This window comes from Capsicum annuum, chromosome 4 (genome assembly GCF_002878395.1).
Source record: "Capsicum annuum cultivar UCD-10X-F1 chromosome 4, UCD10Xv1.1, whole genome shotgun sequence".
Lineage (NCBI taxonomy): Eukaryota > Viridiplantae > Streptophyta > Magnoliopsida > Solanales > Solanaceae > Capsicum > Capsicum annuum.
Genome location: NC_061114.1, coordinates 70,979,857 through 71,002,513, shown reverse-complemented (window position 1 = coordinate 71,002,513; position 22,657 = coordinate 70,979,857). Strand labels below are relative to the sequence as shown.

The 22,657-nt window shown below is 37.3% G+C and overlaps 1 long non-coding RNA gene across 1 annotated transcript; it reads right to left on the bottom strand.

Moving 5' to 3' along the window:
* Window positions 1-16,136: 16,136 nt before the first annotated feature.
* On the bottom strand, window positions 16,137-20,590 carry LOC107867985. Its single transcript, XR_001673492.2, has 2 exons — window positions 20,286-20,590; window positions 16,137-16,195 (listed from the first exon to the last, which is right to left on the bottom strand). It is a non-coding gene; the product is annotated as an uncharacterized LOC107867985 (long non-coding RNA).
* Between the last annotated feature and the right edge of the window lie 2,067 nt (window positions 20,591-22,657).

Sequence of the window (22,657 nt, the reverse complement as noted above, 5' to 3'; positions counted from 1 at the left end):
ACCAAAGTATGAAATAACATCCATGAAATGCATCCTTTTAAAAATATGAAATAACATCCATGAAATGAATCCTTCCGAAAAGATGGAAGCTCATCACTTCAATCCAATAGCTGATCCCAAAGCCCGATCGCTAAGCAGGAGGAGTAGAACGGTCGGTTCCTGCATCTCGTAGGGATACAGCAGCCCAAAGATGTGTTTGCGGGTGAACGCTAGAATGAACTCAGGATAAGGGTAAAATATATCATTTAACAAAACCAAGTAAATCATCCATATGCATACAAACCATACATATATAAATATATAACCATGTCGGGAAAAAGAACCGGGTTTAGCATGCATTTAAAACCATTAACCTGGGTATGTGTAGCATAACCGTCCTTAACCACCCACGGGCTATATGGGTCAAGTCTATCCCCCTAAAGAGGCCCTGATGCGTGTAGTCACAAGAATTAGAGATACCATTAGAGTAGGGTATTCCCAAGTACCCTTACCCTCCATGATACAGATGTACAGTGTACTTAGAGGATTCCCATGTACCTCATAGTATCATATAAGGTCGCTATGACCTACCCCTCATGTCGGTAAATATGAGTTTCCAGTGCTCGATCATTGAACTTCCACCTTCACCGTTACCTATCACACCCTACCATTATTGCCCAATTAAAATCATTTACAACCAACTAAACCATTGTTATTAACCGAGATACATTGCGGTATCGTCATACCGACTATAAATAGCAAGAATTGTTCTTAGCCAAATATTTTTGAGATCAAGGGATTCCTATGTACCCAGATCACATTATCTAATTAACTTGGGAGTCTCATTACCCCACAAGTGTTTCATTATTATGATTACTTGGGGGATTCCATTATACCCTACAAGAATGATTGTTAAACCCAAAACTATTCCATTTTGACCATTCCAAACCATTTAGGATTCCATTACCAAGTTTAAACTATGCAGAAGTTTCATTAAAATCCAACATTCTAGTGAAAACATTCTCATATGCATTTAACTAAACATAATGGAAGCATAGAATTTGCAAAACCAAAGAAAATTACCAAATAACCATTCCCATGCAACCAATTATCCAAAACCACCATTAAAGCATGTAAAACCATAATTAAAACATGGTAAAACCATAACCAAGCATATATAACCAAAACCCCCCAAATTATATTTGAAAACCCAAAACCATACATTAATCAAACCATGAAGATATTGTATAAAACCATGCCTTTATTTGGAACTAACAATGAGGAAAAAGAACATGCCTTAAACCAAGAAGATGATGGAGAGAAATCACCAACACAAGCCCCAACTTAAGCCTACTCTTTCTTCAAGATACGAAACGAGCAGCCGAAAACGGCTGTCCCTATTGTATTTTAGATGGAGTCATCTACAATTAATCCATAAGATTAAACCCTAGCTTTTTTTTCTCCAAAGACTTAGAGAGGATTAAAGAGTATTTTTCTAAGTGTTAAAGAATAGAATAATAAGGAAAATAACTCCCCAAGTGAGTTAAAAGTCGTGGGGCCTTATTAGGTTAAGTGGGGAAATGTCCAGATTCCCTCACTTAAACTACAAAAAATTTCTTTCATAGGGTACAATTGACCCATATGAATCGTACCTCCTCCCCTGTACGAGTGGTACCCACTACTTGTATCCAAGGTTTTCCCTTGAACCCAACACTGTCTAAGGTATGACTCACCCTAAACCATGTCATATTTATGCATACGACTGGTACCCATGATCCGTACCCCTGGCAGAATAGAATCTAAGGAGGATTGAACACTACCCTAGCTTACGACTTATGGTGAGCCACTCGTCCTCAGATCCAACTTAGTCTAAGATTAAGTGAAGGAAAGACCTAAACCAAATGACCCATGTACACCGAAACGACTCATACCACCCAAGTTGTATCGATTCTAGAAACCAAATCCAACCCACCAACCAATACTGGTCAACATACGACTAACCCCTACCACTGGTATCCCAGTGTATGAGTTATTTCCCCCAGTCGTATCGTGTTTAGAGACTAGAAATCCAAAAAGATTTATAAGGTCCAAAAACCTAAGGTATGTCAGTCTCCCCCACTAGGAAAATTCGTCCCCGAAAGGCGGACAAGCTAGGGTAACTACAAGTACGATTTATTTACATTATCAAATATAAATCCGACCTTTAACCAAATTAGAAAACACAGATGCAAAGATATTAATCTCTCTTTTAACAAAGTTTGAAAACAAAAGTATGTTGAAGAACATAACCTTTCGAATGAATCCCAGGAGAAGAAAACAAATGCGGATACTTGGACCTCATATCCTCTTCCGTTTCCCATGTAGCCTCTTTCACCTTGTGGATCTGCCATAAAACCTTAACTGAGGCCACATCCTTGGTCTATAACCAGCGAACCTGCCTCTCCAAGATCTTAGTCTAGACCTTTTCATAAGATAGGGAATCCAAGATACCCAAGCCCTCCAAAGGAACCACCGAAGAAGGATCACCAAGACACTTCCTCAATATAGAAACATGAAATACCGAAAAAATAAAGCTTAAACCAAAAGGAAACTCCATTTCATAAGCCACATTTGAACTCTCCGCAAAATTGCATAAGGATCGATAAACCGGGGACTGAGCTTCCCTTTCTTACTAAATCACATTACTCCCTTCATGGGAGATACCTTTAGGAACACCTTATCCCAACCTCAAACTCCAAGTCTCTACGTCTCCCATTTGCATAGGAATTTTGGTGAATTTGGGCAACCTTAAGCCTATCCCAAATCACCTTTACCTTTACATAGCTTGATAAACCAAGTTCGAACAAAACAGATCCACCTCACCAAGCTCGAACCAACCAATAGAAGATCTACACATCCTACCATAAAATGCCTCAAAAGAAGCCATTCCAATACTAGAATGGTAACTATTGTTCTAAGAAAACTCTACCAAAGGTAGATGCTCAACTCAATTGCCACCACAGTCAATCACACATGCCTAAAGCAAATCCTTCAATGTTTGTATAGTTCTTTTCGCTTGCCCATCCATTTAAGGATGAAAAGCAGTACTCAAAATCACTCTAGTACCAAATCCCTTCTTAAAAGACCGCCAAAATTGATATAAAAACTGTGTACCATGATCAGAGATAAGGTAGTCCTCTATCGAAAAGGTAGTCCTCACTGGAAAGAAGTAACCAGACTCTGTCATCCTATCCATGATGAATCGAATTAAATCAAATTAGTTTTGAGACTGAGGAAAACCAGTAGTAAAATATATGTTGATCACTTCTCATTTCCATTCGGGCAAATCAATTTCTTGATATAACCTGTCAGGCCTCATGTGCTCAACTCTGACTTTTTGGCAACCTTTGTAATTGGCTAAAAAATTAGCTACATCCCTTTTCATACCATTCCACCAATATATCTCCTTGAGATCATGATACATTTTTGTCGAACTGGGATAAAAAATATAGCGCAACTCATGCGCCTCAACCGAAACCCTTTGTCACGAACCGTCAACATAAGGAACCCACAACCTTCCTTGGTACTGTAAAGTACCATCACCACTAATCTCGAATACCATTAAATTTTGCCCATCAACATCACTCTTGAGTTATATCAAGATAGGATCTAGGATTTGCTTCTCCTTGATCTCTTCACCAAGAGTCGATCTAACCACTTCTTAAACCATTTACCCACCATCCTTGGAGTTCAAGAGATGGACTCTAAGATTGGCCAAACGGTGAATATCCTTCACCAATTCCCGCTTTTCTTTCTCCACATGAGCCAAATTTCCCATGGACAACCTGCTAAGAGCATCAGCAACCATATTAGCTTTACCTGGGTGGTAGTGAAGACTCATATCATAATTCTTGAGAAGCTCCAACCGTCTTATTTGCCTGAGATTTAGCTCCTTCTGGGTGAACACATACTGTTGACTCTTATGATTAGAAAATATGTCCACGTGCACTCCATACAAATAATGTTTTCAGATTTTGAAAGCAAAAACCACGGCCAATAAATCCAAATCATAAGTAGGATAATTCCTCTCATCCACCTTTAACTACCTAGAAGCATAGTCAGTCACCTTCCCATGCTACATCAAAACACAACCAAGTTTCACCCAGGATGCATCACAATAAACTACAAATCCCTCATTGCCTTCAGGCAATGTAAAAACTGGAGCCAAAGTCAACTTGTACGTAAACTTCTCAAAACTCCCTACAGACGTTTCTGACTAAGAAAACTTTACCTTTTTCTAAGTTAACTTAGTCAAAGGAGCAGCTATCATCGAAAAGATTTCCACAAACCATCTATAATACCCAGCCAAACCCAAGAAGCTATGTCGGTTAGAGTCGTGGTTCTAGGCCACTTATTAACTATGTCCACCTTTTGAGAATCACCATGATCCCATCACTAGAAATAACATGACCAAGAAAATTCATAACGTTTAACCAAAACTCACACTTGGAGAATATCGCATACAACTGTTACTCTTTCAAGGTGTGCAATACCACAGAGAGGTAATTGGCATAATCCATCTAACTTTTAGAATACACCTAGATGTCATCAATGAACACAATGACAAAGAGATCCAAGAACTACCTAAAAACCCTATTCATCGAATCCATAAATATCATCGAGGCATTAGTCAAGCCAAATGACATAACCAAGAACTCAAAGTGCCCATACCGAGTATGAAAAGCCGACTTAGGAATATCCTCCTTCCTAATATTAAGCTGATGATACCCAGACCAAAGATCTATCTTAGAAAAAAACTTGGTACCGTGCAACTGATCAAATAATTCATCTATCCTCGAAAGAGGATACTTGTTCTTGATAGTTACCTTATTCAACTACCGATACTCAATGCACATCTGAAGGGAACCATCCTTCTTGCGCAAAAACAACACCGGTGTATCCCATGGGGATACACTAGGAAGAGTAAACCCCTTATCCAGAAAATCCTTAAGTTGCTCCTTGAGTTCCCTTAACTCAGTCAAAGCCATTCTAGAAGGAGGAATAAGTATTGGATGAGTGTTCAGAACCAAATCAATACCAAACTCAATCTCTCTATTCAGAGGAACACCATGAAGATCATCCAAAAAGACATCAGGAAATTCACTTACCACCAAAATTTAGTGAAAAGAAGGACGTCCAAGTTAGAATCTTTAACCCAGACCAAGTGATAACGACACCTTTTGGAGATTAATCTTTGAGCTCTAAGAAAAGAAATAAATCTCCCCTTTAGAGCTAGGGAACCACCCTCCCACTTTATAATCGGTTCACCAGCGAACCTAAAGACACCTTTATGGGTCTGATAATCTAAGGATCCATAACAAGAGTGTAACCAATCTATCCCCAAAATAATATCAAAATCATATATATCCATCTCAAAGAGATCTACCGAGGTTTGCTTGCTACCAACAGATACCACACACCCCCTATAGACTCTTTTAGCAATAACTGAGTCACCTACTGGGTAGAAACAAAAAAAAGATCTGAAATAACCTCAGGATCATAACCCAAATATATAGCCACATAAGGTGTCACATAGGAAAGAGTGAACCCTGGATCAAGCAGATAATACACATCACAAGAAAAGAGTTGTAACGTACCAGCAATGGTATCAGGTGATGCCTCAGATTCCTATCGAGATGCGAGAGCATACAACCTATTCCGGGTAGTGCCGATACTAGAAGCAGGAGAAGACACCAAAGCCACACCACTAGGCGTAAGAGCAGAAGATAAAGCAATAGGAACTTTGACTGCTCCCGAAGCACCCTAACCAACCTGACAGTTTCTAGGAATATGGCTTGGTTGGCCACATTTAAAATATTTGTCCCTCCCTTCATCAGAAAAGCCCCAATGAAGACAACCACAAAACCGACAAGGAGGACATGAAGAAGCTAACTATGCCTTACTTGCCTGAGATCGGTCACCCTATGCCTGAAAATTATCAACACCTTTCAGACACCTGTCATCTAACTATTTCAGGTAAGGAGCACTAGCAGTAGAGAAGGAACTAGAACTCCCCCACTTCTTCTTCAGCCATTTACTGCCATTCTAACCACCCTGCTGCTGGAGTACCACCCTGTTCAGAGAATATGCTCCTCTTACTCTACCTTTACCCAAACTCTATTTATTTCCTCTTTTCATCCTTCACCTACTGCATATGGAAATCCAACCTCGAAATATCCATATCCTTAATCATCAAAGTAGTCTTGCTTTCATGGATCAAATCTCAATATAGCCCAGAAGTGAACTTTCTCATCCTCGCTCTTATATCATACACCAAGTTAGAGCATATCTTGATAGTTGATAGAACTTCTATGCATATTCCTTGATAGATATTCTTCCCTGCTTAAGATTCACAAAATCTTCCATATCTGCTTCCCTTAGCTCCTAAGGAAAGAAGCAATCCACAAAAGCATTAGAAAAGGCCTCTCATAAGAACAACTCCTCAACATTACCTCTATGTCTATCTCATTCCTCGTACCATTGGTACACAACATCTTTGAACTGATAAGCTGCAAAGTTTACCCCTTCCACATTCATGGCCTGCATTACCCTAAAGTTTTTCTCCATTTTATCCAAGAAATCCTGAGGATCCTTATCTACCTTTACTCCACTAAAAGTAGGAGGATTCATCTTCATAAACTATCCAACCCTTGTGGCCTCAACAAATACAACACCAGATAAATCCCGCTTAACTTGAGCAATAACTAACTGAGAAATAACATGAATTGATTGACAAAATTCTGCATTAGTCTCCTTACCTTAAGGAGGACGAGTAGCAATCAGAGAAACTCTAAAAAATCAGGAATAGGACCCTGATATCAAGTGCAAACTCCTGGTGTAGGGGGTACCCCATCAACATCATCCCCAGATAGGACAGAAGAATTTTCTTATGTTCTAAATCGTCAAGGCATGATTTTAAAAGCGAGCAAATAAGGATTAGAGAAAATTCCAAGACTTAGACTACAAGCTTGAAAATAGAATACCAATAAAGTAAAATATTCCTAAATGCCTTGTAGCCTCTCTCTTATGAGTGTGGCATACTACACACTCCTAAAAAAGACTCTACTAGATACGGTTTTGTGGACTCCCAATTGACCATGAGCCTAAAGCTAGATACCAAATTGACACGACCCAATCGAGGGCTTTATCGTAGTGGGTATCCCAAGTCCAACCATGACCGGGGACCACCCAAAATACGTAACCCAACCATTCAGTGCATACCCTGAGTCGGATAAATTTTGAGTATATAATAAGATAGTGTTATTACATAATCTAAGACTCTGGGATAGGTCTATATCTGTGACCACCCAAATGACTTCAACCATCCGATACCCAACGGAACCAATACCAACCAATCCATAATCCAAACCATAACCATATAAGTTCCATAATAATTATATATAGTCCAAAAATAAAACAGGATAGAACAGTGAGAAATTTAGTCCTACGGTATCATCCCCAATACCAAGGCTGACAATAAAACCAATCCCGGTCATGCGAACCCATAATAGTTCCACAAAAGCCTCTAACTAAAAGAATACTAAAATTTAGTAGGGATATGCCCCCAACCATAATCAAAACCAATATCCATAAATAAGCCAAAGTATGAAATAACATCCATAAAATAGAGCCTTCTAAAAAGATGGAAGCTTACCACTTTAATCCAACAGTAGATCCTGAAGTTCGATCGCTAAGCAGGAGGAGTAGCACGGCCGATTCCTGCATCGCGTAGCAATACAACCACCTGAAGACGGGTGATAACACTCAACTTACACATCAATTTAAGTGCAAAGCGGTCTTAATTAATATATTGACCCAAGTTTAGAGTCGGAGTCGAATCCACAAGGAACAATATGAGTGGCCACTAAATTAGTTTGGAATGATAGATACTAGCTAAATTTCAAACCAATAGTACAAAAAAATTAAAATGGGGGGTTTGAAAGATATCAAACTTAATATTTCTTTGGGGGATTTTCTAGTATTAATTAGGGACTACAAATAATTAGAGTCTAGGCAATTAGTCATGGATATTGGGATTATGCTTTCCTAGGGGCGACATAAGCATGAACATGTGATAGCTTGATGTAAATTCTTAGTGTTGGTGATATGGTAGGCTAGGTTAGAAATTTCAGAGGCTAGTTTGTCAACAAAACCTCAAGAGTGTCACACATTGACCCTTTCAAGTACCTAATGAGTGCTTCAATCAAAACCACCTAATACCTCAATTACATACCCCTAGTTCTTGGATGGTGCCCTAAGTATAGTCAACTTCACAATCACCCTTATGTCTAAGATAGTGAAAATTAGTCAATCATGCTCATATATTACCTATTATTACCTTGGTTACATCCCTCTTTCTAGGATGATGTAGGTTCCTAAAGTTCACCCAAACCCCTCTTTCAAGGATGGTTTGAGCTTTCAAGATATTGAGATTTTCATCCATCAAACCCTTTTGGGTATTTGGGGCTTTCACCCATAAATTCCAATCAATTTACTCAAGAAATAGTAGAATCCAACATCACAAACTAGTAAATGCACAAACAAATCGCATCCCACATATATTTACACTCTATTCTAGCATAATACCAAGAGGAAAAACTAGCTGCTCATAAGATAAATAAGTAAATATTTCATCTAAAATCCCCATTTATTTGATTTGAGAAAATCCAAGTGAATGTTACTTCAAACTATAAGATCCAACAAATATTCAATAGGAGTTCACTAATTCTTCACTTAGAAGTGACTCCAAAATATTCTTTACACAAAATTTATACAATATTGTCTTCTCCAAAAATGGAGACTACAAACCCTAGAACAATGTCTAAAATTTAGGAAAGATAGAAAATAATATGTGATTAGGGTTTGAGTTTTCCTTTTGTCTAATTTGGGATCATCCACGTACATTTATATTTCTGCCCTTAGGCTGTATTTTTTGCTAGGACGCGATCGCATAGGCTCGGTCGCAACCGTGGCTACCACAACTGCAGTTAGAGCCGCACATTCATGATTGGTTGATATTCTTAACTGACCGCGATCGTGGCCCTCATATCGCGATTGCGGTAACTGAGTTTGTGTCTGCTCCAGGTCTTCAGCTGTACTTCTTTGCTTCCTTTTAATCTTTTTTAGCTCTAATTCATATTTTTCTATCTCATCAATAAAGTACCTACAAACTGTGGATATTAGTGCACTCAATCACAAGTTATGTATCATTTATTCATTCAAAACATGGTAATATGCATGAATGTTAAGTGCAAATAAGTGGTAAAATCACCACTTATCAACACGCCCAACTTAAAGCTTTGCTTGTCCTCAAGCAACACTATCCCTTATCATGAGACATTAGACTTTTATGCCTAATTTCATGCCTCAAAGATCACAATGACTTCAAGCTTAGTCACTACCATAACAAGCTCATTGCACATGGGCTAAGATATTCTTACTACACCTCTTATCATAAAATGTAATATCTAAGGATGCACAAGACTTTAAAGAGAAACCAATCAACAACAACCAATACTCTAAAAGTGACTTACTTTCTATCAAAACTAAGTTATACTCTATTTGTCTCATTGCTTGGAAGATGAAAAAATCACCTACCTCAACTCGTTCACATGCCTCCTCACAATAAAATAATTCCACACACCAAGATACCAAATATGCAATAAAGAATTTAAGTGTAAGAACTCTCTCCCTAGATACCAAATATGCAATAAAGAATTTAAGTGTAAGAACTCTCTCCCTCACAAAAGAACTCTCTATGTCAACAAGTTTCATACCATAGGCTTGCTCCTATTTTCAATCTCCACTACAAAGAAAGAAAATGGTTGAAGATCTTAAAGGACTTTAAGAGTTTGTAATGTAGGTTCGGGTTAGGGTAGGATATCATTAGGGAACAACATGGCTATACCCTTCCTTGAACATTTACATAACACTATTTAATCTGCCCTTTTAACTATGGGCCACTCCTATTTGATTTTTTTTCTATTCATATGCCTACTTTTTGCTTCTGTTGTTCACCCATTTTCTTCTATTTTTTTTCTAGCAATTTTCATGCTTTCTTTCCTTAGTTGGACCCATTTCTTTTTCTACTCATTTGTTTCAATACTTAGGAACTTAGGCATTACACTTACAACTTTGTGGCCCCACACTCACTTCCATCAATCTCCACCATCCCCAACTTAGGCTTTTAGCCTCAAGTTGCATTTTCAAGTTTAAGGAGGGTATGGTTCAAAAGAGGGATAAAAGAAAGGATTCACGGCTTGTAATATGTGTGCTAAAGAAAGGTCCAAAGGCTCAAAGTGGGTAACTAGGGATTACACTTATTCATGAGTAGGCTTTTTAGGCTAGAGTGGGCTTCCAATGTCACAAAGATGGACTAAGAACATTTCTCCAACCAAATATAATAAAAATTAGCCTTGAAAGACTAATGGGGCAAGTTCTACATAACACAAGTATACAAGAGATGAATGCAAATAGCTTACCACACATGGCATGAAAAATTCATCAAGGAGGCTCAATTGTCCCTTCCGTTAGTGACAAAATTAGAGTATCTACCACTATCAACAAGTCAAATATTTGTGGTGTCATAAAAAGAGAAAGAGTTTTGTTACAAGGTTGCTCACGTCCATGCCCTTGATTTTCAAAAATTTTTCGAAGGAGGGGGTTGTTTGTTTTGCATTTTTACCATGCTCAATTTGCTAACTAATGGATACAACCAAAGGTTTAGCCTCACATTTTGGCTTAATATGAGCAAACCAACCATATGGCTACTCAAATTTTGCCAATGGTGCACAGTGGGATCCAAAATATACAATGCCATAGGTACTCAGACTTCCCTTGCATTAATCACTTAGATGCCATGGGTACTCAGAATTCTCCTGCATATATGGCTTAAAACCCAAACATGACACTTTACCCTTAAGAATGTCATCACTCAATCTATCATAGGGCGAGACTCAGCATGCATCATCATAATCAAAATAAAACTAAAGTAAAAAAGAAAAACTAAAAATAAAAATACATGATACATGATAATCCATGAAAATGTGGGAACTATCAGAGTACCCAAATAACATCCTAAAAACACAAAACAAAACATCATCCAACATAAAAATATCCAGGAACATAGGAAAACTATACAAATCCAGGGGCACCCCCATCTAAAAGGAAAGCAGTGTCATTACTGCATATGCAATAAAACAAGAGTAAAAGGGGTCTCTCCTGAAACTGTATCAGGAGCTGTCCTCTCCCGCTAACTTTTCACCATCACCACCTACATCTCTAACTGACCAATCAGTAGGGGACTCATCATCACTATCTAACCTAGGCGAAGGTAGTCAATCATTGGGTTTGAGCACCTAGAAGATGCCCTTTACCTTTTCCACAGCTTTCTGAAGAATTTAGCTCTCTTCTTATCTCTCTTTACCATGTTCTCGTATAACTCTTTGATGTCCCTGTGTGATACATCCAAGGATGAACAAGCTCTCTCCAAGATGGCAAATATGGCTCCTTTCTTCTTCTGCTCCTCCCGGTATATCTCATAATCTGACTAAGTTATGTATGAATGGAGAGTAGCGGAGGGCTCTATCGGTCCCTGAGAAATATGGAAAATAGCTACCAAACCACTCATAATTAGCGTGAGATGTCATCAAAGGGGTTCGCCAATGAAGGTCTATAAGAGTTTGTGTCCTTTTGGGTCGACTTGCCTAAGTTTACCTTCCTTTTCTTTCTTTGACCAGGGGCACCCTCACCTCAAAATTTGAGTGGGAAAATGCAAGGACTTAGGTGCACCCATGTATCTACAGCATACTCTTCCACCTTTGCTGCCCTCTTGCAAAGCTCAGTGATAAGGAAAAGAAAGACAAAAAGTGTACCTCTCTAGTTCTTGAAGTACCACCATTTTGAGAGAATAATCTCACCCACGTTTAGAGTAATGACAGAGAGAATGCAAGCCACCATCTGCGCTAGCAAATCTATGACAATAGTTATGTGAGTGCACGGTAATACTCGACTGTAGATAATATTCAACTAAAGCCTGTCCTCGATTGTGAATTTATTCATCAAAATATCTCTCTTAGTGGTGACCCAGAGAACTTCTTTTCCTGGACATAATGTGTTTGCCATCCAGGTCCTTGGCTCATATGTTTTTTCTTGGAACTGCCCCATGTCAGCATCGGGGAGCCCATATATCTCATTAATCTTCTCTGCTCTAAATTTCACTTGCTTACCCCAAATCATCATCACTGGGTTTGTGAGAGAAATTATGCTAAGGTTCACATAGAAGTCACATACCCAATGCTCATTACCATAGCAGGGGTCCGGGGAAAAACACATCCACCTGGTAGTAGTGAGTTGGGCATGGAATGTTGGGAGATTCTCCTCTACTTTATCAAGGCAAATACCCTTTTTCGGGAGTAATTTTGTACTTGGTAAATCACTGTAGTAGAGGTTTTGGCATTCGGCGACCATGAACTTGGTATTGTCAAAGTCTCCCATCTTTGTAGACCATCATTTAGCATTATCACACCAAAATCATGCTAGATTAATCAGATAAACTCATGCGGTGGTGTTATAGTAGGTTCTGGGGGTGAGAAATGGGTGTACAGAAATTTTAAAGGCTGTAGATGACTGCCCTTAGGTATGGCAATCGTGGAGCAATGACTGCGATCGTAGTACCTGAGACCATGGTCAACACTTCTGTACATCACTCTAAACACATGATTTTAACTCTAATTTTGTGTTCCAACTAGGCACATAAACATCATGATCAAAGATCCTAGGCCTAGAAAGCATGATTATAACCCTAAACTTAAAGAAATTAACATTAAATTCATTGGAGCATTAAATTGAACACATGGTGTACATGTTAATTTCAACAATTTAAGGACTAAATCTGGGTACTCAAGCTTCCCCATGGGTGTGTACACCATCTACAGTAGCTAACCACCAAAAAACTCATAAACAAGCCTAGAATTCATGTTAAAAATACTATTTCAGGCCTTTACCTAAACTAAAATTTCTAATCATAAAATTACATTGAAAATAAGGGAGTATGAGCCAACATACCAAGTAAATGATGCAAATGATTAGAAGTGAGCACTTGGGGACTCAACATAAAGTCACAATTTGGACAAAATTGAGAGAAATTGACAATGGGTGTGGGGGGAAAATGACAGTCGGGTGGTCATTTAATCTGATGCGATCGCAATTGCGGACACGCGGCCTCTATGATCGTGGAGGTATGGCCCATGGTTGCAAGAATCGAGACCGAAATTTAGGTCTCCTACACTCCCCTGTTCAGTCCAAACATGCCAATTTCATACATTCCCTTTTTTAATTTTAATTAATACTTCTCATAGCGACCCTTTTTCATGGATTATGCATGAACAAATGCAAATTAATAAAATATACTCTATCACACATTAATAAAAGGATACGGTCCAATTTTAGTGGATTGATGGGTTCCAATCGAGTTTTTAGTTTAACGTATTGGCACAGTGCCTCCTTTACTTTCTTTTGTATTTTCACTTAGAAGATTTGAATCTTCGTCCCAACTTTTATTCACTATGCAATAAGTGACAGGGGGACAGAAGATTCAGATCTTCCAAGATGAAACTTGAAAGATGTAAGAAAATTAATAAGGAGCTTCTATCTCACCATTTTGAGGACTTAAACCTTTTACCCAATTTAACATCGATATGTCGGTTTGGTTCCTTGGGTAAAGGTGAGCACATCAATAGGCCACTATTTTCATATCATAGGTTGAGGTCCTTAGACATTGATGGTGGGGCTTCCATGTGATATTTTGGAGTGTCAAATCCCAAAATGTAGGGATGATCCTCCTTCTCCCTATAATCCATTATTTGTCTTGGTGGATGGATCTTCATCACATCCTCGAAGCATTGTTGAAAAGTGGGTTTGAGTGAGGTCTATCCCAAACTTTCATAGTTTTTTTCTCATTAGCATCTTTACCCCGAAATGTGTTAGAGTCATCATAAGAGATTTACTTGTCTTATTCTTTTGACTCTAGTCACATTTCCTTTATTTCGGCATCTTCAACAATATGTTGTTCGGTTGATTGGGAAATCACCAAGGATTCCTTGCTACCAAGATCCTCATCATAGCTTGGTTTATCTTCTTGATTATCCTCATCTTAGGAAATGGTCAAGTTAATGTTATTTGCAAGGCTTGTCTCCTTGCCCATTTTCTCCATCTTGACAATCTCCCTTCCAAATACCTTATTGGATCGGTATATGTCTTGCTATTATCCCCGATTGTAGTTACCTGATCTAACATAGTTTGAAGCATTACTTTAAAAATATTTGACCTGATATGTTTCTCTTCCTTCTTCTCCTCATAAGACCTATCAAACTTATAAGAAGAATTAGCAACTCGATTAGCATAATAAAGGGAGAGGGCATTTGGACAATCACTCCAATGTCCATCTCAGCCTCCACACAAAGAACAATCATACTCCCAATAGAATCGAGATGTTGTTTCATCTCTATTCGGGGAGCATATGTATAATCTCTTGCAAAGTGGGGTCCATCACAATATGGACATGGATCGTCAAGGAAGAACTTCCAACTATCAAAATCATATTTATTGGAAGATGCCATAGAGAAAAGTAAAGCAAAAAAAAAATCTACCTAACACAAAAAACATAAAAAAAATCACAAACAAATATTTAAAAGTTTGAACTCAAGCAAGTCAGCTAAAATTTTAAACCAACTCAGTACGCTAAATTATTCCCCAGTAATGGCGCCATTTTTTATAACACTCAACTTACACGTCAATTTAAGTGCAAAGCAGTCGTCGTCAATATATTTACCCAACTTTGGAGTCGGGGTCGAATCCACAAGGAACAATGTGAGTGGCGACTAAATTAGTTTGAAACGATAGATGATAGCTAAATTTCAAACCAATAGTACAAAAAGTTAAAAATTGGGGTTTTTAAAAGATATCACACTTAATATTTCTTTTTGGGATTTTCTAGTATTAATTAAGGGCTATGAATAATTAGAGTCTAGGCAATTAGGCATGGATCTTGGGAGTATACTTTCCTAGGGGAGACATATGCATAAACGTGTGATAGCTTGATGCAAATTATAAGTGTTGATGATGTGGTAGGCTAGGTTAGAAATCCTGGAGGCTAGTTTGTGAACAAAACCTCTAGGGTGTCACTCATTGACCCTTTCGAGTACCTAAACAGTGCTTCAATCAAAACCACCTAATACCTCAATTAGACACCTCCTATTTCTAGGATGGTACCTTAAGTATAGTCAACTTCACAATCACCCTTATGTCTAAGATAGTGAAAATTAGTCAACCATGCTCATAAAGTGTCTATTATTGCCTTGGGTTCCCACATCCCTCTTTCAAGGATGATGTGGGTTCCTAAAGTTCAACCAAACTCCTCTTTCAAGGATAGTTTGAGTTTTCAAGAGCTTGAGATTTTCATCGATCAAACCCATTTGGGTATTTGGGGCTTTCATCCACAAATCCCAACCAATTTACTCAATCAATAGTAGAATCCAAAATCACGGACTAGTAAATGCACTAACAAATCACATCCCACACATATTAAACCCTATTCTAGCATAATCCCAAGAGGAAAAATTAGCTACTCATAAGATAAATAAGTAAAGATTTCACCCAAAATCTCCATTTATTTGATTTAAGAAAATCCAAGTGAATGTTACTTTAAATTATAAGATCCAACAAATCTTCAATGAGAGTTCACTAATTCTTCACTTGGAATTGACTCCAAAATATTCTTCAACCAAAATTTATACAATATTGTCTACTACAAAAATAGAGGCTACAAACCTTAGAAAAATGTCAAAAAATTAGGAAAGATAGAATATGATATGTAATTAGGGTTTGAGTCTTTATTTTGTTAAATTTTGGATCAGCTACGTGCACATTTTTGCCCTTGGGCTGCATTTTTTTGCAAGGCTGCGATCACACAGGCTTGCGACCACGGCTACCACAACCACCGTTAGAGCCATGCATTCACGGTTGGTTGACCTTCTTGATTGACCGTGATCACGGCCCTCAGACCGCACCTGCGGTAACAGAGGTTGTGTCTGCTCCAGGTCTTCAGCTACACTTATTTATTTCCTTTTGATCTTTTTTTTAGCTCTAATTCGTATCTATCATCTCATCAATAATGTTCCTGTAAAATATGAATATTAGTGCATTCAATAACAAGTTATGTCATATTTATTCATTCAAAACATGGTAATGTGAATGATTGTTGAGTGCAAATGAGTGGTAAAATCACCACTCATCAACAGGTTAATGGGTGAACGCTAGCATGAACTCAGGATAAGGATAAAATAATGTCATTAACAAAACTAAATAAACCATCCATATTCATACAAATCATACATATATAAATATATAACCATGCCGGGAAAGGAAATCAGGTTTAGCATGTATTTAAAACCATTAATCTGGCTATGTGTAGCTTTAACATCCTTAACCACCCACAGGATATATTGGTCCAGTGTAACCCCCTGAACGGGCTTCGATGCGTGTAGTCATGTGAACCGAAGATACCATTAGAGTAGGGGATTTCCAAGTACCCCTACCTTCCATGATACATATGTACAGTTTACTTAGAGGATTTCCATATACCTCATAGTATTATATAAGGTTGCCATGACGTACCCTTTATGTCGGTAAACATGAGTTTCAGTGTTCGTTCATTGAACTCCCACTTTCACAGTCATCTATCACACCCAGCCATTATTACCCAATTAAAACATTTTCCAACCAAACCAAATCATTGTTATTAACCAAGGCTATACATAGCGGTATCATCATACCGACTATAACTTACTAGTATTGTCCTTAGCTAAACTTTTTTGAGATCAAGGGATTCCGATGTACCATAGATCACATTATCCAATTAACTTGGGGGAGTCCCATGTACCCCACAAGTGTTCCATCATTATGATTACTTGGGGAATTCCATTGTACCCCACAAGAATGATTGTTAAACCCAAAACCATTCTATTTTAACCATTCCAAGTTATTTAACCATTTAGGGTTCCATTACCAAGTTTAAACCATGCATAAGTTTCATTAAAATCCAACATTGTAGTGAAAACATTTTCATGGGCATTTTGTCAAATATATTGGGGGCAAAGTATTTCCAAAACCAAAGTCAATTACCAAATAATCATTCCCATGCAATAAATTATCCAAAACCAACATTAAAGCATATAAAAGCATAATTAAAATACGGAAAAACCATAACCAAGCATTTATAACCTAAACCCCCCAAATTATATTTGAAAACTCAAACCATACAATAATCAAACCATGAAAATATTGTATAAAATTATGCCTTTGGTTGGAACTAACAATGAGGGAAGAGAACATAACTTAAACCAAGAAGATGATGGAGAGAAATCACCAACACAAGCCCCAAATTAATTCTTAAGATGAAACCCTAGATTCCTTATCCCAAAAGCCATAGAGAGGATTAGAGAGTGTTTTTCTAAGTGTCAAAGAATAGAATAATAGGGCAAATAGTCTCCCAAGTGAGTTAAAAGTCGTGGGGCCTTATTAGGTTAAGTGGGTAAATATTCATATTTCCCTCACTTAAACTGTATAAATTTCCCATCATAAGGTACGAGTGACCTATACGAATCGTACCCCCCCTTCCCGCGCGTATGAGTGGTACCCACCACTCATACCCAAGGTTTTCCCCTTAAACCTAATACTGTCCAAGGTATGACTCACCCTAAACTATGTCGTATCCATGCATACGACTGGTACTCGTGATTCGTATCCTCTGGCAGAATAGAATCTAAAGAGGTTTGAACACTGCCCACCATACGAGTCCATGGTACAACTAGTACCCTGGCTTATGGCTCATGGTGAGCCACTCATACTCAAATCCAACTTAGTCTACCAAGCCTATGATTAAGTAAAGGAAAGACCCAAACCAAACTATTCGTGTCCACCCATACGACTCGTACCACCCACGTCGTATACATTCCAAAACCAAATCCAACCCACTAACCAACACTGGTCAGCATATGACTAAATCCTACCACTCGTACCCCAGTGTACGAGTCATTTCACCTAGTCGTATCCTGTCCAGAGATAAGAAATCCAAAAAAATTTCTAATGGCCAGAAACCCAGGGTTTTCAATCCGAGGAGGAAGAAATGAGGGGCAATTCAATAAAATGCATGTTACACTTTAAGATTATGTAAATCTTGAATAAGAATAAACTTTAGAGTTTTAGTATTGCTTATTTTATGGATTGTTGAGTCATTCAAGTTCTTGACTTTTAGTATCTACCATTTTATTTTTAGTTTTTGATTTGAAATATTTGCCAATATATTATTGTTATTGATATTTTGATCATTTATATATGCAATTAATTATTTGAATTTATTCATAATTAATTGTCACCGCACTTTCAAAAGGTGATCACCTCGCTCCTTGCCTCACCGCATGGCGAGATAGAGCCTTGTCACCTTCTGTCATCTTTCACCGTTCAAAACACTGGGTTTGTACTTGTGACAACTAAACCTGGGATGTATCTTTGAAATTAATATTTTGTATTTAAATATTTTAGAATTTTCTCTATTCTTCTTCTATTTCTGTTTACTTAATTATTGAGTTGGATTGGGATAGGCTTATCTATACTAGAGAGTGTGAAGGTGCCATCACAGATTCTATTTTGGATCATGACATCTCTATTGTCTACAACTTTAACAAATAGTAACTATAATGTATTTTGATGGTATTAGTTGCATCATATATTCACAGACTTTCTGTAGGTCAAGTGATTGCTAATACCACATATTGAAAGTCCAACAATAATTAAATATTACTTACACAACGCGCTTCTTCTGATGTTGAGAACTTTAACTACTCAAAAGCTCTTCTTTGCTGGTTCTAGTCAAGCAAATGAGTGGTATTTTCATGTTTACAATTCTTCCTTCTTGAACTTGATAGTTTAAAGAAATTCATATAGATAACAACATCAAAAAAATCAAAAGCTAAATTAGTAAAAAAAAAACAATTTCATGGCCTTCTCTGAATATATTATGATGAAACCTTGATATTAACACCATCAGAGAACTATTGACATACATAAAGTCAAGAGAGAATGAAGATGAAGAAGAATTAAGCTAAGATAGATTAAGGCTACACTGACTTAAGTCGGCTGATCTGACGCGTATTAGATAACTGTTTAACAACCTCAACGAATTAGCTAATCAGATAATTATTTTTTCTTAACACCCTTCTTAAGCTGGACGTGTTTAAAACACATCTAACTTATTAACAATAGTAGAATATTTAATTCCTATTGGAGCTTTTGTTAGAACATCTGCCAACTAATAATCAGTATCAATATTGTGTAAGGTGACAAATTCTTCTTGCACTAATTTTTCACAATGTGACAATCAACCTCAATGTGTTGGTTCTCTTATGAATACTAAATTCTTAGTTTTGTGGATTACTGATTGACTGTCACAAAAAACATGAAATGGTAGTGGACGGGGCATGAGTTCTTCAAATAAACTGTTCAACCACACTAATTCTCTGTCACTTTTCTGAGAGCTCTATACTATGCTACTACATATGACAATAAAGTAGTCTCATATTTCTTAGACTTCCAATTGATAAGAGGATTCCCTAAAAGAACTAGATAACAACTCAGTGACTTTATAGAGTTTTGACAGGAAGACCAATTTGAATTACAAAGGGCTTTCACCTTGAAACTGGGCTCCTGGGATAGAAAAATGCCCAAGCTGAATCAAATGTTGAACACTTTAATATTCATTCTCGTGTTAGTGAGGAAGTTCAAATTACCAAGTGGTTTCCTATAAGTAGTAGAATACTGGAGTGCAATACGCTCTTTGGCACCTCAATTTAACTGTGGGATACAGAGGAGATGAGATACTATCTACTAAGATAGTCATGTTCTTTCAAAAAAATCAAGCAAAAACATCCTTTATGAAATAATAAGTCCATCCTCTTTATTCTTTAATTTTCAAATCCAACAAGTAGGGTAACCTACCTAAGCTATTGATCATGAAGGTATTATGTAGAAAATGATTCAATTCTTTAATCTCTCAAATCCGTTCCAGTGAGAATGATATCATCCACATATGCAGCATTATAAACTGTTGAGTCATTTGCCTTCTTATAAATTAAGGAGCAGTCATACATAGAGTGAGATTACCTCTTTAAACACAAGTATTAAGTTGACTAGATATATCGTTGCCTACTAACCTACTTTAAGCCATAGAAGGGTTTGTTCAGCTTGCAAACCAGCTTATTGTCCACTGCCATCCCTGGAGGTAGTGCCATATAGCTTCCTCATGTGATTCGTTATAAAGAAAGATATTATTTATATTCAATTATATATAGCCCACCCTTTCTTCACAGCAGTGGCCAACGAGGCTTTTACGTTTGTCATTTTCATAACTGATGAAAATTATTTTTGTAGTCCAATCCAAGTTGTTGAGTATTGCCTTCGGCCACTAACTTGACCTGCTGAAACACGAAAGAATTGATATCTTAGATTAATTTGCAATGATCCCATCAGTATGATGCTTTATTTTATACGCCTACTTCCATCTATGTCCTATTTTTTAGTAGGTAAAGAAACTAAATTTGGACTCCAATATTAACCATGAAATCTTGATGTCTACACCATAGAGAATTACGGAATTATGCAAAGTCAAGGTATAATGAAGATGAAGTAAAATTGGATAAGACTTCATTCAGTTCAGTATATAAGGCAATATAAGATACAATAAAAATATTTGCTCTAAGCTAAGATAGACAAAAGTTATATCGTCTTGAGTCAGTGAAGTTGTACAAAAATTGGCACCTACTAACTAACTGTCAAAAAACTTCAACTAACTAGCTAATAGACTTCTCAGATAATTAATATATCTTTAACATAATACATATTGCATAGTGATATTGAAACATGATGCACAGTGATGTTGAAATTATCTTTGATCATTGTTATCCACCTATGCTATAGTACTACTCCAAAGAGGTTCTCATATTCTAAAATTATTGTCTATACAATTAAGTCTCATGGGATAAAGAATAATGTGTTTCTTCTTTTTGTTGGACAAACGCACAACTAGGATACTCGATTTACCCAATACCATTAGACCTCCACCAGACTGTCTTGAGAATTTAATAAAATTATGGTACAAATTAGTGGTTGAGATAGCATAACTAAAGGGTTGTGGGGTAGGTTGCTCCTCGACTTAGGAAACTGTTCCTAGAGTCACACACGCAACGAGAAATAGGAGGTAAATGTAGTAAGTAGTGCAGGAGTACAAAAAGTAAAGACAGGTTTTTTACATGGAAACTCCTTGCTCAAGAGAGAAAAACCACGACCTGCCTCCAGGATTTCAGTTCCATTATATTCAAGCAACCCCTTGAATACAAACTCCTAGGATGGCCTCCTAATCCTCTGTTTCTTAGCAATAACTCTATCAAGGAAACTAAGCAGTAACTCTACTGCTTCCACCTCCAGCTACCTCTAACTAGACTCCTCAAGCTAACTCTAGCTTGACTCAATCACCTAACTCTAGACGATTACAACAAGAGATGCTACATCACACCTACCATAATAATAAGCAACGTAGGTAGACTTTTAAGTACACATTTACAAAGATTCAACTATAACAAGGAAGTAAAAATCAACTCAATAAATAATAGGTAGCCTGTTACAGTTTCAGCCTTTGATTTGTAGCGCGGCACTTTAGAAAGATCTTTAATTGTGAGTATATGGAAGTGTTGGTTTTTTTATCGTGGAAGATGAGCATTATATATTGTTACACAAGAAAAAACTAAAAGCAATCTCATTGGTTGAGGCAAAAAGGTGGCAGCAGCTTCTCACCAACTTTTGTAATATGTGTCAGCTGGAAAGTTGACTGTGACAGTGATCAGTGATCCCAACCTGTTCCCTAATACGTAAAAGGCCTTTGTCATCACAACAAGGGCTCTAGGGAGTAGGTCCCAAACTATGAATTTGTCAATCATCAAAAACAAGGACTTAACAATTTCCTTCTTTTTGGTGATGACAAACTCAAACAATCAGATTAGCATACTCAGCATCTTCAATTAACTTCTACACAACACGGCCTACATCTCAGCAACACAACATAACCCACAAGAACACATGTCAGACCAGTTTGCCCATAAGAATGCAGGCATCCTCTACTTTATTTCTCCTATCAATGAGCATTTAAGTCCCTCTTGAATGAGAGAACCTCTATCTTTATTAGCACAACCTATAGACTACATATCTACAACGCCGCTACATATTTCTGCACAACATGTCTTCGTATCTACAAATGCAGTTTGTTTCCCTCTTTTGACATCATCGAAAAGGTTATGTAGTAAACAAGGCATAGATAAGCCATAAATGTTAATTCATGGCCATTGAGGCAATATGAACACGAGCAAGAGAGAAGCACATATAAATAGAAGAAGTGATACCACAAAAGGTCATTCATTCAAGCGTCATATAGTACCACAAACCACTTATAAAAATAATAACCATAAAATATTAAAAAAAAATAATTGTGCAGATATTCACTAGAAACAAGGACAGTTGAGGGAACTAAGGAGAT